Raw genomic sequence first — 16440 nt, 5'->3', positions numbered from 1 at the left:
CTCTTTTGATTGACAACACTTTTGCAATAAAGTTGGCAAAGATCCCAAAGTTCCATGATAAAACCAATCACATCAATACAAGTATCATCTCATTCGACATCATGTTGAGGCCAAGATTATTCACCTTCACAATTTTTCCACAAATGAGTAGATTGAATATATCTTCACCAAATCGATTGGAAGAGAAAAGTTTTAGAGATTAAGAATGATTCTTGGACTCACCAACATCCCTTCCGATTAAGGGAGAGGAAGGGGGCGGAAGGGGGGGGGGGGGGGGGGGGGATGTTAACATTTAAAATTTGGGATTAGGAAATTCATGTAAATATTGTAAATAAAAAACTAGAGAAGGTGAAGAGATAATGGAATTTGAATTCCAAGAGTATCCCTCACAATGTATATATCAATAATCTCTTAGTGCAAATCGTACAATTTCATTCGGAGTTACACAAACCTGGCCTGACAACTTTATGGAATTGTTCTTCCATGCAACTAAATATGTACAAGTTTTAGATGGAAAATGACCTAAAATGAAATAATAAATGATAAACGCACTAGAAATACCTATTTGGTTGTTAGTGTCACAGTACTAATCGAATGAAGTTGCATCCCCTTCGCGTCCACCTCCCCCTGGCCCCCTTCCGGTTCTCCCACACATACTCTATCCTCTGCACATCCTTCATTCCACACAGATTCATAGCTCTATGCAACTACTGTCCCACGCAAATAAATCTACAAAAGTTTTAAATGGAAAAGAATTTAAAACTAATTTTGTGTAGTTCTTGGCACTAAATACTGTAAATCAAAATTTGTTTTGCATGCATGTTCAATAGTTAATATTTTTACCGCATTAAGGATAAATGTTTTAATTAATCAATTTATATATTAAGAAAATTTATATATATGTAATAGGAAAATTTGAAATATTATTACATTAAGAATTAAAGTTTTTGTTCATAGTGATATTAATTGTGCAATGGAATAAAGTTCTCTCTGCACCCTTGTTCTTTCGCACATACTTTGTCCTTTGCACATATTTCATTCTGCACAGTCCCATCAAAAATCCCTCGTAGTGAAATTAATTACGCGTCCATAAGTTCTATCTGCACCCCTATTCTCCTGCACATACTCTGTCATTTGCACACCTTTCATTCAACATAGATTCATAGCTCTATGCAACTGATCTTCCACACAACTGAATCTGTAAATAATTTAGATACAAAATAGTTTAAAATTAATTTCGTCCTTGCGGAATAAAGTTCCCTCTGCACCCCTGTTCTCACACACATACCTGACCTCCACATAGTATAATCTTCCCACAAGGAAGCTCCGCACAATGAAACATAATAATATCAATTTGATTTTTGTTCATAGTTAAATTAATTACGTGTCAATGTAATAAAGTTCCTTTTGCACACCCATTCTCCCACAACTACCCCATCCTCTGCACACCCTTCATTCTCCCACAACTACCCCATCCTCTGCACACCGTTCAGACAGTGAACGTTTTCATTATGTGGAGAACGAAAGCGAAATTGAAACTTTTATTGTACAAAATGCAAACTGAAATAACACTACCTTTATCAATCTGCATATTAAGATAATTTGTACATATGTAATAGGAAAATGTTAAATATTATTACATTAGGAATTAAAGTTTTTGTTCATAGTTAAATTAATTACACGTCCACAGAACATAGTTCCCTCTGCACACCCATTCTCCCGCACATACCCCATCCTCCACACATCTTTCATTCCACACAGATTCATATCTCTATGTAACTTCTCTCCTGCAGAGTTAGATATGTACAAATTTTAAATCGAAAATAGTTTGAAATTAATTTCTTCCCTATGAAATAAAGTTCCCTCTGCACTCTTGTAATCCTGCACATACCTCGTCCTCTGCACAGTAAAATCTCTGCACAAGGAAAGCTTCACACAAGAAAACTCCACACATTGAAACATAATAATATTAATTTGAGATTTGTTCATAGTTACATTAAGTACATGTCGACGGAATAGAGTTCCCTCTACTCCCTTGTTCTCCTACGCGTACCCCATCCTCTGCACATCCTTCATTCTGCACAGATTCATAGCATTATGCAACTACTCTGCCACACAACTAAATTTGTAAAGGAGTTTAAAATTAATTTTGTCCCTGCGGAATAAAGTTCCCTCTGCATCCTCATTCTCTTGCACATACCTCGCCCTCCGCACACTAAAGCTTTGCACAAGGAAACATAATAATATTAATTTGTGTTTTGTACAACACCCGCTGCGCCTATGCAAAGGACTTGCAACCGCATCAATCTTGGGATCATTGGGCAGAATAGTAACATAATAGTGCGAGTGCTAGTGTGGGATCATTAGGCAGAATAGTAACATAATAGTGCGAGTGCTAGTGTTAGAGCACTCACCAACGTAATGACAAATCAGAAAATTAGTTTTTTTTTTTTCAAAATGAATTGTCAAACACTGACCAAATACCAAAAATAAAACACCCTCCATTAGAGGATTTATGTCCCATTAGAGCTCCCTCCCTCAACTAATCGAAAATTACAAATATGATTTACAGAAAATTATTTTAAAATTTATGAAAAAATAAAAATATTAAGCATTTTTCAGAAACAATGATTAAAATTGAAAAAATACAATAAAATAACACAGAACCAATACATTTTGACAATAAAAAATATACTATAATCTTTAAAAACATATAATTTAATTAAATTATTTATCAATTATTATATTATTAATAATTAATAATATAATCAATTTCCATTCCATAACCTTGAGGTATATCATTAGTCCAATCAATTCAAAGTGTATCATAATAATCCTTGAAATATCATTGCACAAGTTATATTAATTATTAATAATATAATCAAATTCCAAACAACTATCATTATTCCATTCCATAACCTTGAGGTATATCATTAGTCCAATCAATTCAAAGTGTATTATAATAAACCCATTCCATAACCTTGAGGTATATCATTAGTCCAATCAATTCAAAGTGTATTATAATAAATCTTGAAATATCATTGCACGAGAGAACTCTGGGCAAAAATTTATTTTAATAAATTTATTATTTAACACAATAAACCTGCACATGTTTTTGCATGAACAAATTAGGGGAAAAGAATCTCCCGTTACCATACTTTTAATCTTATATTATTCAATAACATATGATAATTTAAAAAACATGTAATAAGTGGATTTACAAGAGAAAGATGAAATAGGAAAAGTTACAATAACTTTATGATGGGTCACTTTCATCACGTGGAAATGAATGTTGACATATTATTGTCATGTACCAAATTACAACCACGAACTGCCATTATTTGGACCTTTAGTCTTTAAACTTTAACATTATCCAATACCTACGAGGACTTCCTTTCGTGTGTATGAATTCCAGATGCGTATGGATTCATTCTAGTGTTTTTAAAATGGTATGTATTTAATAGTTAAAAAAAAAAAAATTAAATTAAATTATTAATTATATTTGGATACGGAATTAACAATGGTGTGATTAATTTTTCATTATATTTTTAGCGTTTTGATATATAAATATGGAGGAAGTGTATTCTTAATTTAATTTAATTTTTTTACGTATGACAATAATAACTTGGAGGAAGTGTATTCTTACAAGTACCTAGGAGTTGATATCCATCACAAGCTCAACTAGAACCATAGCATTGAGAAAAGAATCAATGGGGGATGGAAAGCTTATTTTGGTCTTGAAAATAATTGTAAAACAGCAAACCTCGTAATGTGGGATAAAAAGAAGTTCCTCTTTGAAACTTTAGTCACTCCGGTTATCTTATATGGTTGTGAAGTTTGGGGCTGCAGCATCTCCAGAGAATCATGGAGGAAGATTGAGCAAATCCAAAAGCGTTTTATAACTTATAACCTGAAAATTAAAAGTAATACACCCTATCCTATTCTCCTTATAGAAGCAGGTCTTTCTTCTATTGAGAGCCTAGCTATGCTCAGGTTTCTGATGTACAAGCACAAGATCAATAACATAGACAATCATAGACTTCCTAAGCTAGCTTTAAATTCCAGCCAAAATCACCTAAGGCTTAACCGAGGATGGCATAAGGACACAAGGGCCTGGTTAAACTATTGGGAGATCAATGAGAATGATGCTTTGCAAAACATAAATAACATTAAAGATATTGTTACTTCTAAGTTCAAAGAAAAATTGTGGTGTGAGAAAGATTTAGCGTCTAAAAGAAAATTAAGTTATTATAAGAAGGTCATCAACCCCACCCTTGAAGATCAAAAGTATCTCTCTATTCTAACTAGCTCAAAAAAGAAAATTAATATAGCAAAGATTAGAACGAATTCTCATGAGCTCCATAGTGAAACTGGCCGCTGGGTAGTCCCTAAAACGCCATGGATGGAAAGGATCTGCCATATTTGTGAGAATAGGAGCATCGAGGATGAAAACCACTTCCTCTTAGAGTGCCCTGCATACAACCACATTAGATCTCAATTTCACAACCTTTGTTACAATACTGACCTTCCTAGCCTTTTACAATGCCAAAATTAGAGTGAACTCGGGAGGCTTCTCTCCAAGCTTTTTGAGCATAGGAATAAAATCTTAAATCAAAATAAATAATTTGTCTTTTTAGGTCCGATAGATCATTATTTGGTCTCAGCGGACGTTAACCATCATCATCATCATCATCATGAAAAATGATTATGTTTCTATTGCAATTGAAATTGTAATATTCTTATATTTATAATTTAGTAATTTAAAAATTATTTTAATATGATTTAAATTTTCAATGTTATGATTTAAATAATAAACATATTATAAATATAATTTAAATAATAAATTGATTAAACATGAGAAAATTGATCAATTTGATTTTAATAAGGAGTATAATTTTTTATTAAATGTAACTCAAAAATGTGAATTTGAAAATAGTGGAGATATATATTCTATAAAATTCACTGAAAAGTTAATAAACATGATTATCTCGGTCATATATATATCCACTTGTTCAGGGAAAAATGAGTGCAATAATAATTAACGAAGTTGTACTAGTTGTAAGTTATAATTAATATAGTTGGTAATGAATGCAATAGCATCTGCTGTTATAAATCTCTCTCAACCTGTAAAATGTGATTGCACTCAATTTTGTTCTTAGTCTACACCAGCGCGAAATGTATATAGAAATTTGTACTCCTGAAATTACTGTAAAAATAATAATATTATAAAATTTAATTTAATTTAATTTGTTGTTTTATTTATTTTTATTGAAAATTTCTACATCAAAAAATTATTTAATGAATAGTTACAAAAATATGTTAATTTTAAAATCAATATAATAAATAATTTATCATTTAAAATATTTTATAGAAAGTTATTTATATATTATTATAATTACTTTCTTGGTAAAATAAAATAAAATTTAGAAAATTAGAGTTTAGAATATATTTTAATATTTATAAAAAATATTTGTGGAATAGATAAATTTTATAATTAGCTTAACGAAAAGTATTGAGAGGCTTCTTTTTTCTTTTTAGATAATTATGATAGCTCCATCCAGCTTTTGTTTAACCCGATGAGGGTTTGTTAAACCCATTTGAAATTTGAATTTCAAATGCTGAATCAAGTGTTTTAAGCATGGAGGGCCTAAAAAACAGAGTTTTAGCTCCTCTTCTGCAAATTTCTCAGCAACACCATTTAGTACCTTAGCAAACTTAGGGAAAAATTTGTCTTTAAGTGGCTGAGTTTATCATGTTGGATTTCTAATGGCATATGAGTTTGACATTTTCAAATTCATATGACATTTTTCATCTAATTTCTTTTAAATACAATGTTTTATTTTTTTTAACAATTTAAAGAGGTTGAATAAAACATCAATACCATAAAATATTCATTACGATTTTTTTTTTCAAAAAATATCATTATCTTTGTTTAAAAGTCCTCTTCAAAAGGGTACTTTTGGTTTTTCAATTTATTTAAATAGTTGAAAAACACCTTTCCTAAACTTGACGTGTAAATCATGCTCGTGTGTGTGTGTGTGTGAGAGAGACTAAGTTACACTATGTGAACACATGCATACTATAATGACTCGGTAATTTGTAATTCCAGATAGTTACTGTGGTAAAACAATATGAGTGGTAATTTGTTTTATTAAAGACATTATTAGTTTTGAAATAAATATAAGAGATTATTTTGCACATGTGTATTGATGAAATGATGAAATGCTGGCAGCCTCCAAAAGGAGGATTTTCTATTAAAAGAAAATAAAATCAGTTATGGAACTGAAAAAGAAACTGCCTCTCACCCAAGGAAAAGGTCCTGGGGAGGAAAACCTCTGGGCTGTTGATGAACAGGCAGAGGGGAGATTCCAAGGAGGGCAGAGTGGAAAATTGGGGTTAAGTCTGATTGTGATCAGATAACCCAGCACAGTGGTGCATGAGTCTTGTGGAGGCTGCAGGCCTGCAAGACGGCTCGGGGGGAGAATCCAGTGCAGTGGATCTCAAGGTTGGGAGGTTAAGAGCTATATTGCAGCAGGTGGGAGCTGAAAGTCAAGCAACAGTAGCAGATTACCAGGTATGCACCTTTAACAGTTTTAATTGAGAAACAGGTAAGTCGGCATACAAACTTATACAGTGGTTTAACTTCCTTAGTAAAGTAAGAAATATATTTAGGCAAATGCGAATGTCTGAGTTTCATTCATTAAATAAGGAAATATGACTATGTAAATGCAGATGTATGAACCTCTGTATTAAGTAAGAGATATTGATATACAAATTGTAAATGTCAAGCTTCCTTCATAACATCAAGAAAATACAGCTTACGTATATACTGTGGACTGTGACACCCTGATTACTAATATACAGAAGACTTTAAATAGCTGTGTATGTTATTCGTTACTGAGAGAATGATTGACGTAATATAAATATATGACAGTGATTCTTTATCAAAATAACAACAGTCACAGTGAATAAGTAAATAGCCATTCGACAGAAATGCATAAACAACCTTAGCCGATAACAAGGTTATCTCACAACCCAGTTTCTGGGTGAATAAACCATTAAACACAGATTCAGATATGAAAGACAAGTCGAGCAGGGTTACACCTGAAGCGGCCGTGTCCGTATGATGTATCAAATAAACAATACAGTGGTGCGTTCACATACAGATACGAATGCATTCAAGAAAAAGGAACCAGTATCTACAGATATAACTTAAATTAACCTATAGTTGTAGCAACGTGCTTAACACCGAGAGCTATTCGCTAAAATGGAAAGATTGTAAGAACTCAGCTTGCAGGACTAGGTTGCTAATAGAGCAACGAAGTCGTATAGCTGAAAGGGTAAACATTAACATAGGCGAAGCAGAAAGGGTTACTCACAGGTAAACCCTACTCTATTATTACACTGTAAAATGACTTTATATATATCAAGCGAATTAAACAATGATGCTAGTCGCGGGCCAACAAACATGAATAACAATGTTAGATTGAGGAACTGTAAAGAGAACTGGAAAACGCATACATTATTAACCAATAGGTTACACCGCCATGCTTTATATATACATGTGAGCGAGAAGGGCTGTGCTTGCTCCCATTATTCCAGAAGCAAGCCGTAACCCTGAGTCCGCCGAAAAGAAAAAAAAACATATTCTGTTTAATATCCATGAGTTCGAAACAGTAGATTATAATACCATAAAACAAGAGCGGAAAATAATCACGAAATGACCAGAATGACATAAACGAGCAGAATATATATATCCATTACTGTAATGAGCCGTAGGGTAAGGCCACAAGTTCATTAATAAATAACTGTATCAAAACCTGAGAAGAGCATGTCGGTTGGGTAAAACCCGAATATAGTAACAATATACAAAACGAGGAGAAGGTATTGCGTAATACACTTTACAACTGAACTTAATACTTAAACGACCAACAGTCAAACCCTCATTGGGGCCCGAGGGCGTAACCAGAAAGTAACTACACCACAGGGTTCCATGGATTTACAGAACAGGTTGGAACGCCGCCTGTAAAGCCATACCCAGTTGTGAGCAAGGGCAACCGACCTGAGACACATGAATACAGGCATGAGCCTAGTCTCGGCCAGAGGGAGCCGCCAACTTTATACTACAGTAAACCCTAAGGGGTAATACATCCAACAACGAAGACTTACCCGGAAGGTATGCTGGTTGACCTGAAACTTCTTCGGATAGTAGCAGACGCCGAGACCAATCTTCCTGCGCGAAATTATCATTGTTAGCAACTGTGCAGACAGGTAATGAGCATATCAAGAGCCAAAACAAAACCACGAACAGCTAGCGGTAACCTTGGAGGCTCGCCATAGTTGAAAGAGTTCATACCTGCTCCAGTAGCAGGGCTGCGGAGAGAGGGATACTGTCGGAGGAGCGGCAGAAGCATTGGTGAAAATGAACCAAGACCGAAGAACCCGGCAAACATATATTGTCAACCAAACCCTAGGAGTGATCAGCGCCATCCGATTTGGGGAAGAGATCGCCACCGTTCGTTTGAGCGGGAGTGTGGCTCTCATATCGAAGGTCAATCCATCCGCGCGATCACATGGGTTCACATGGCCCGTAGCCACCTGGCCACGGAGCAGTGAGTTGGAATTACCTCCGCTCACCATGTGGCATTTAAGTTAATGCACCTCAATCAAACATTAATACTGCTAAGTAAAAGTGCGGGTGGTAGATGTGATACCAACGTTTCATAATACCATGTAAGGGATTTTAAACATAAACATATATTATCATGTTAAGAAACTAACTACGCATATAGACCGGGTATCACCTATACCACGATGACTCAAGGTGGAGTTAGGTAACAAGTAAATTTTTTTTTTATTTGTTGGCATAGTTGAGTTGAGATCGTGACACATACCTCTTAAGATGTATGAACATTTGCAAAGATAAGCATTTCATTTAATGGAAAATTGACATAGTATACAACATTAAATATTTTTGCAAACAATATTATTAGGACAACAACATAATTCTCCATAATTTTTCTTTACTCCAAATCAAAATTTATAGTGCTTATATAAATTTTGAGGGTTTCAATTGGATAAAAGTGGAAAACTTAAAATTTTATCGCCACATTTATCCCAAAAGTGTAAACCATTTTCATATTTTCACTCATTTCACCTCTAAAACAACCCCTAAAAATTGCAACTTTATAAAAAAAATCTAAAAACTTTTAAAACCTCAATTAAAATATTGTTTCTCATTCATTAAAAAAAAATTCACCTCTAAAAATTGCAATTCTATAAACTTTTATATAAAAAAAATTATAAACTTCTATGTGAAAAAAATCTATAGACTTTTAAAACCTCAATTAAAAGTTAAATCTTAATTAAAAACTTAATAACATGTTTTTGAAATATCCATTAAAATTTTATGTTAACTTTAAGTTTTGGCATTTTATGCTCTCACGTGAAGTCCTAAAACCTGGAACAAGGTCGTTCAAGGTCTTGAGGATTCGTCTACCCTACACTATGCACACATTTATAGATTCACTTATGCATACGTTAATAGATTCACCTTAGTAGATGTTTAATTGTATATTTTTCTTATTAATTTTTAAATGACTTTGAACACGGTCACGAGGGGTTACAAGGGTTCGTCAAGATTATTTTTACAATATCTATACATTTATAGATTCACTTTAGTAAATGTAAATGTTTAATTGTATATTTTTATTATTAGTTTTTTAAGTGATTGATAATTTTTATAGATTCATTTTAGTAAATGTGTAATTGTATATTTTTATTATTATTTTTTAAGTGATAAATAGTTTTAGAGGTTAATTTAATTTTAATTAGTGAAAAAAGTTTTTAAATATATAACTTTGTATATATCCTTATTATTCATCTTATAGTAGTTATTGATAATTAAATTAAAATTCTGAAAGTTTTATTTCAAAATAAACATTTTATTTGTTATGAATTTTGATTTTTGATAATATAATATTTGTTCTTTATAATTATATAAAACAATCAAATTGCTCACGGGTTTAGAACAGATAGAGACAAGGTGTTTTGTTATGGCACTCTATACTGTAAAAATGACCTAGGCCGAATTTTATGAGAAAAATCTAACCATACGAAAGGCTTCGGTAATTACGGGTTTAGAATAGACATAGACAAGGTGTTTTGTTATGGTACTCTATAGTGTAAAAATAACCTAGTCAAAATTTTATGAGAAAAATCTAAACATACTAAAGGCTTTCGTGATTAGACAAGGTGTTTTGTTATGGCACTCTATAGTGTAAAAATAACCTAGTCAAAATTTTATGAGAAAAATCTAAACATGCTAAAGGCTTTCGTGATTACAAAGTGATTTTGGTGATTTTGATGATTAGTACCCCAATCATCTCAAGACTCTTGTAAACTGAGAAACAAAAATTATATATAATACTTGAATTTGACCCAAAAAAAAAAAAAATAGATTCATGACATAAAAATAAAACAAATTGAATTGATTATTAAATTAATTTTTATATTTAATTTAAATCAATTTAATATATTATTGATATGTATAATTCAATAAATAGTTGAATTAACTAATTTTTATAGTTAAAATTTATTTCTTATAAATAAATAATTAATATTATAATAAATTATTTTAAATAAAATTAATTGTTTTTTATGGTAGAAGATAATTAACATTATAATAAATTATTTTAAATAAAATTAATTGTGTTTTATACCGGTTTCCAGCGTTAATAATTATATTGGACAAATACTTTTGCAACCTAAAATATCCGAGGAAAACACAAAAAATTACTTAAAAACATTTGATCGGTAAAATTAATTATTTTTATAAACTATATAATTGGATTAAATTAGTTTTAATTATAAAAATATTAATTTGAAAATAAAAAACTATTAATAATTAACGTTTTCTTTATATAAAATCCATTTGTTTTTACACTTATATGGATATAAATACGATAAAACTCCTAACAACTATCATAATTCCACTATTCATTAATCAAAGTGTATCACAATAAACCTTGAGATATAATTGCACGCGAGAATTCTAGCCCAATACTGGCAGGAAGTCTGAATTATCTGACTACTACCAGACCAGAAATGTCATTTGCTATTGGAAATCTCTCTAGCTTTATACAAAAGCCTTGTGAGGGTCATTGGTATACTGCAAAAAGAGTTGTAAAGTACTTGAAGGGAACTCAAGTATACATAGTAGAGGTAGGTAACCCTTATTCTTTTGCACATACTTTGTCCTTTGCACATCTTTCATTTTGCATAGTCCTATCAGAGCTCCCTCTTAGTGAAATTAATTACGCTTCCATAAGTTCTATTTGCTCCCCTATTCTCCCACACATACTTTGTCTTCTGCACACACCTTTCATTCAACATAGATTCATAGCTCTATGTAACTGATCTCCCACACAAATGAATATGTAAATAATTTAAATGCAAAATAATTTAAAATTAATTTCGTCCTTGCGGAATAAAGTTCTCTCTGCACTCGTGTTCTCACACACATACTTGACCTCCACACAGTAAAATCTTCCCACAAGGAAGCTCTGCACAATGAAACATAATAATATCAATTTGATTTTTGTTCATAGTTAAATTAATTATGTGTCAATGTAATAATGTTCCTTTTGCACACTCGTTCTCCCACAACTACCCCATCCTTCATACCCTTCAGATAGTGAACGTTTTCATTATGTGGAGAACGAAAGCGAAATTGAAACTTTTATTGTACAAAACGCAAACTAAAACAACGCTACCTTTATCAATCTGCATATTAAGCAAATTTGTACATATGTAATAGGAAAATGTGAAATATTATTACATTACGAATTAAAATTTTTGTTCATAGTTAAATTAATTACGCGTCCAAGGTATAAAGTTCCCTCTGCACATCCATTCTCTCACACATACCCCATCCTCCACACATTCCTCATTCCACACATATTCATATCTCTATGCAACTGCTCTCATGCAGAGTTAGATCTATACAAATTTTAAATCGAAAATAGTTTGAAATTAATTTCGTCCCTATGAAATAAAGTTCCCTCTGCACCATTGTAATCTTGCACATACCTTGTCCTCTGCAAAATAAAATCTCTACACAAGGAAAGCTTCACACAAGAAAACTCTGCACATTGAAACATAATAATGTCAATTCGAGATTTGTTCATAGTTACATTAAGTATGTGTCGACGGAATAGAGTTCCCTCTACACCCTTGTTCACCTACACATACCCTATCCTCTGCACATTCTTCATTCTACACACATTCATAACGTTATGAAACTACTCTGCCACACAACTAAATTTGTAAAGGAGTTTAAAATTAATTTTTTCCCTGCGGAATAAAGTTCCCTCTGCACCCTCATTCTCTAGCAGATATCTCGTCCTCCGCACACTAAAGCTCTACACAAGGAAACATAATAATATCAATTGGAGCTTTGTACAATACAGATAAAAATCAGACTTGAATTGAAAAATAAAGAGTTACAGCTCACAGGTGAGTACTGCACCTGGAGACTGCACTCAAACAAAGAGAACTCTCTCTGTACACTCTACTCTTCATCAAATGAGAAATTACATCATTAAGTACATTACTAGAACTCAGGAAGTTGCAACCAAACTCCTAAACTCTAGGAACAAATCCTAAACTAAGGAGATATGTTACAACTTGTGTAACCATTTCTCCATTAATACAAAATAAGATTAATTATTTTCAACTCCCCCCCTTAATGGAGAAAGGATTATCCTGAACTCCTAGCATCCCTCTAAACAATTAAAACTTTACATGCCCAAGAGGCTTAGTAAAAATATCAGCCATGTTATCACAAGTTTTACAATATTCAACACATCTCTTTTGACTGCAGTTTCTCTCGATGAAACAGAGCTACAATGCTCTGCTTTTTGTTGCTCCATGCTATGACCCTGAATCCAATGTTGAATGCGTAACCTATGATAGATCTTCGATCATCCTAGTTACCTGCCCAATCGGAATCTGAAAAAACTACTAGAATAACATCAGAAGTGTTAGTGTACAAAATGCCATAATTACTAGTACCACTAAGATACCTCAACACAATTTTTGCTGCGACCTAGTGACTTTTGAGTGGTTTTGACATGAACTGGCTCAACACACTAACAAAATATGCCAAATCTGGTCTAGTTGTAGTCAGATATATCAAATTGCCAACTAGCTGTCTGTACATGGTTGCATCCACCTCTTTAGTACCGTCGTCACTGCTCAACTTTAAGTTCTGTTGTAATGGTGTTGCTGCTAATCTGCACTGCTCCATTCTGAACCTTTCCAGCAAGATTCTGACATACTTCCCTTGAGTAAGAAAGGTTTGTCTAGAGTCTTTCCATCTCATACACTTGTGACATCTGATTTCTTTGATTAGATTGTTAGCATTCCCTGTTACAATCATGTCATCTACATACAAAGAAATCAAAATAATTTGCCTCTGTTTATTAAACTTGGTATACAGATTTGGATCATTCAAGCTCCTATGAAAACCATGCTGTACAAAAAATGAGTCAATTTTCTCATACCACGACTTGGGTGCCTATTTTAAACCATAAAGTACCTTTTTCAATTTACACACAAGATGTTTCTGCCCCTTTTTCACAAAACCTTCAGGCTGTACTAAATAAATTTCTTCCTTCAAGTCACCATTCAGAAATGCAGACTTAACATCTAGTTGGTGTAGCTGCCATTTGTGTTTTGTTGCTAAGGAAATTAGCATTCTAATGATGTTTAATTTGGCTACAGGAGCAAAGGTGTCATCGAAATCTATTCCCTCTTTCTGTGAGTAACCCTTTGCTACCAATCTAGCTTTAAGTTTCTCTATACTCCCATCTGTATTTATTTTTGGTTTATACAGCCATTTGCATCCTATGGGGGTTTTACCTTCAAGGAATTCAACCAAATCCCAAGTATGATTTCTATTTATTGATTCTATTTCCTCATACATTGTAGCCCTCCATGCATCAGATTTACTTGCTTCCTCATAATTTGCAGGTTCTACAATGTTTAAAAGCTTTGACATTAATGCATAGTCTTTCAATTTAGAAGGTAATCGAGTATTCCTGCTTGATCTCCTTGGTAGGGGACTTACCTCAAATCTGTCTATTTCAGCCTTTTCTGACCTTGCATTATTGATTACATTTCCTGTTACTTCTTCTTCTTGTTTCTGCTCCTGCTCTTCATCTTCCTCACCGTTTTCTTCCATTAGCAATGGAATGTCCCAATCACTGTTAGAGTCATCCTTTCCTTCTTCAACCTGTTCTAGTTCTAACATTGTAAATTCCCCAGGATTCCCAAGATTGGAAGGACCAACATGTTCGCCCTCTATAAGTCGCATAAGGCCTTCAACCAGATCAGAAACGAACTGGAAGCTCCGTGTCTATTTCCCATTTCCATAGACTGTCAAAGGCTCCTTGCTCAAAGCATGAGCAACAAAATTACTTGCAACCCGATCATCATCACGGCACATTCGCGGACCGTATGTATTGAAAATTCGAGCAATCCGAACCTCAACATTTGCCCCAACACGCTTGGCAAGTCTGAGTATGTTCAAGATTCCCACATCATTAGTTTTGATAGTCTTCACAGGATTGTGTTTGTAATGCACAAGGGAAGCGGGGCAAGCCAAATGGCAGATTTGATCAAACTCCAACAATAAGGGTTCCACAACATCATGCCTTATCCGTTCAAACCTCGGATTGCCAAAATGATGCAAAACATTCTCCTTCCTTCCTGTGAAGAAATTGTCGACAACAATAACACTGTCGCCTCTTGCCATGAGCCTGTCAAGTAGATGACTACCAACAAAGCCAGCTCCACCCGTCACGACAACTCGCAGGGACTTTCTCTTCAAACCTAGGGGCACTTTAACCCCTGAATTCACCATCGAACCCGAATGATACTGAGCAAACCGAGAAACAGGAGTCTCATAAACAACCCGATGAGGTTTGTCGGGCACAAACCTTCCATTTTCATTAACATTAGAAGCCAAAAAACCAAGCTGAAGGATAAAGAAAGTCGATGCAATGGCGATTCCTATCAAAATAAACAGCAGCCGCTGCTCCCTGAGAAAATAATCTATTGGCCTGATAATAGACCACGTCTTTTCTGGCTTAAGAGAGTACTCATCACTGTTATTCATATTGGACTGATAAAATTTCTGATCCTCTGATGAATAAGTCTTCAATGAGCCACCACCGGGCAAGTCCGATCTGTTGCCACCAAACAGATCAGGAACTCCAATGCACCACCACTAGGCAAATCCGATCGGCTACCACAGAACAGATCAGGAACTCCAATGCGCCACAACCGGGCAAATCCGATCTGCTGCGACCGAGTAGATCAGGAACTCTAATGCGCCTCCACCGGGCAACTCCGATCTGCTACCAACGAACAGATTCGGAACTCCAATGCGCCACCACCGGGCAAATCCGATCTGCTGCCACCGAGTAGATCAGGAACTCTAATGCGCCACCACTGGGCAAATCCGATCTGCTGCCACCGAACAGATCAGAAACTTTCAATGCGCCACCACCGGGCAAATCCGATCTGGTGCCACCGAGTAGATCAGGAACTCTAATGCGCCACCACCGGGCAAATCCGATCTGCTGCCACCGAGTAGATTTGAAATTTCAAAGTGCCACCACCGGGCAAGGCCGATCTGCAAAAATTGCAGATTTTCCACAGAAAAAGAGGCTGGCGCTTCTCGACGGCGAAATACCCGCGCCAAAAACAAAATCGATGCGCCTTATGAAATTGGCGTGATTAAGGCTTGATTTTCCGCGCCAATAGCACTTTCTGGCGTGCTGGCGCAACTATCGCTCTCAAAACCTCGCCAAATGGCGCAACTATTCCTTAATAAACAGTGCCAACCCTTTCTTCCGCTCAAAAATGGCACGACTGTTCGCGACGAAACCGCGCCAACCCAATTTTCCGCTCAGAGATGATCAGTCATCTGAGACCTGTCTTCAGGTGTTACTGCAGTCCACCTGATTCTACGAATGCTTCTGTACACTCCATCGCCACTACAGTTCTGTAATCAATGATGCATCCTAAAAAAAAAAATTAAGGCTATCCCTACTCTGAGCTCTGATATCAAGATAAAAATCTGACTTGAATTGAAAAAGAAGGAGTTACAGCTCACAGGTGAGTACTGCACCTGGAGACTGCACTCAAACAAAGAGAACTCTCTCCGTACACTCTACTCTTCATTAAATGAGCAATTACATCATTAAGTACATTACTAGAACTCAGGAAGTTGCAACCAAACTCCTAAACTCTAGGAACAAATCCTAAACTAAGGAGATACGTTACAACTTGTGTAACCTGTTATCACCTAGAACTGCAGTCACATGTACATAAATTTTGTCCAAAATTTCATTGTCAAAAATGGGTGTCAAA

General features: G+C 34.5%; 1 pseudogene; it reads right to left on the bottom strand.

The window, feature by feature from the left end:
- Window positions 1–14419: 14419 nt before the first annotated feature.
- Window positions 14420–15181, bottom strand: LOC149171370 (UDP-glucuronic acid decarboxylase 4 pseudogene; annotated as a pseudogene).
- Between the last annotated feature and the right edge of the window lie 1259 nt (window positions 15182–16440).

Source organism: Pinus tabuliformis, chromosome 4_2 (assembly GCF_031772625.1).
Source record: "Pinus tabuliformis cultivar Carrire ecotype Pingquan chromosome 4_2, CPIR1, whole genome shotgun sequence".
Lineage (NCBI taxonomy): Eukaryota > Viridiplantae > Streptophyta > Pinopsida > Pinales > Pinaceae > Pinus > Pinus tabuliformis.
Note: the sequence above shows the minus strand (reverse complement) of the source record. Positions and strands in the feature narration are given on the sequence as shown.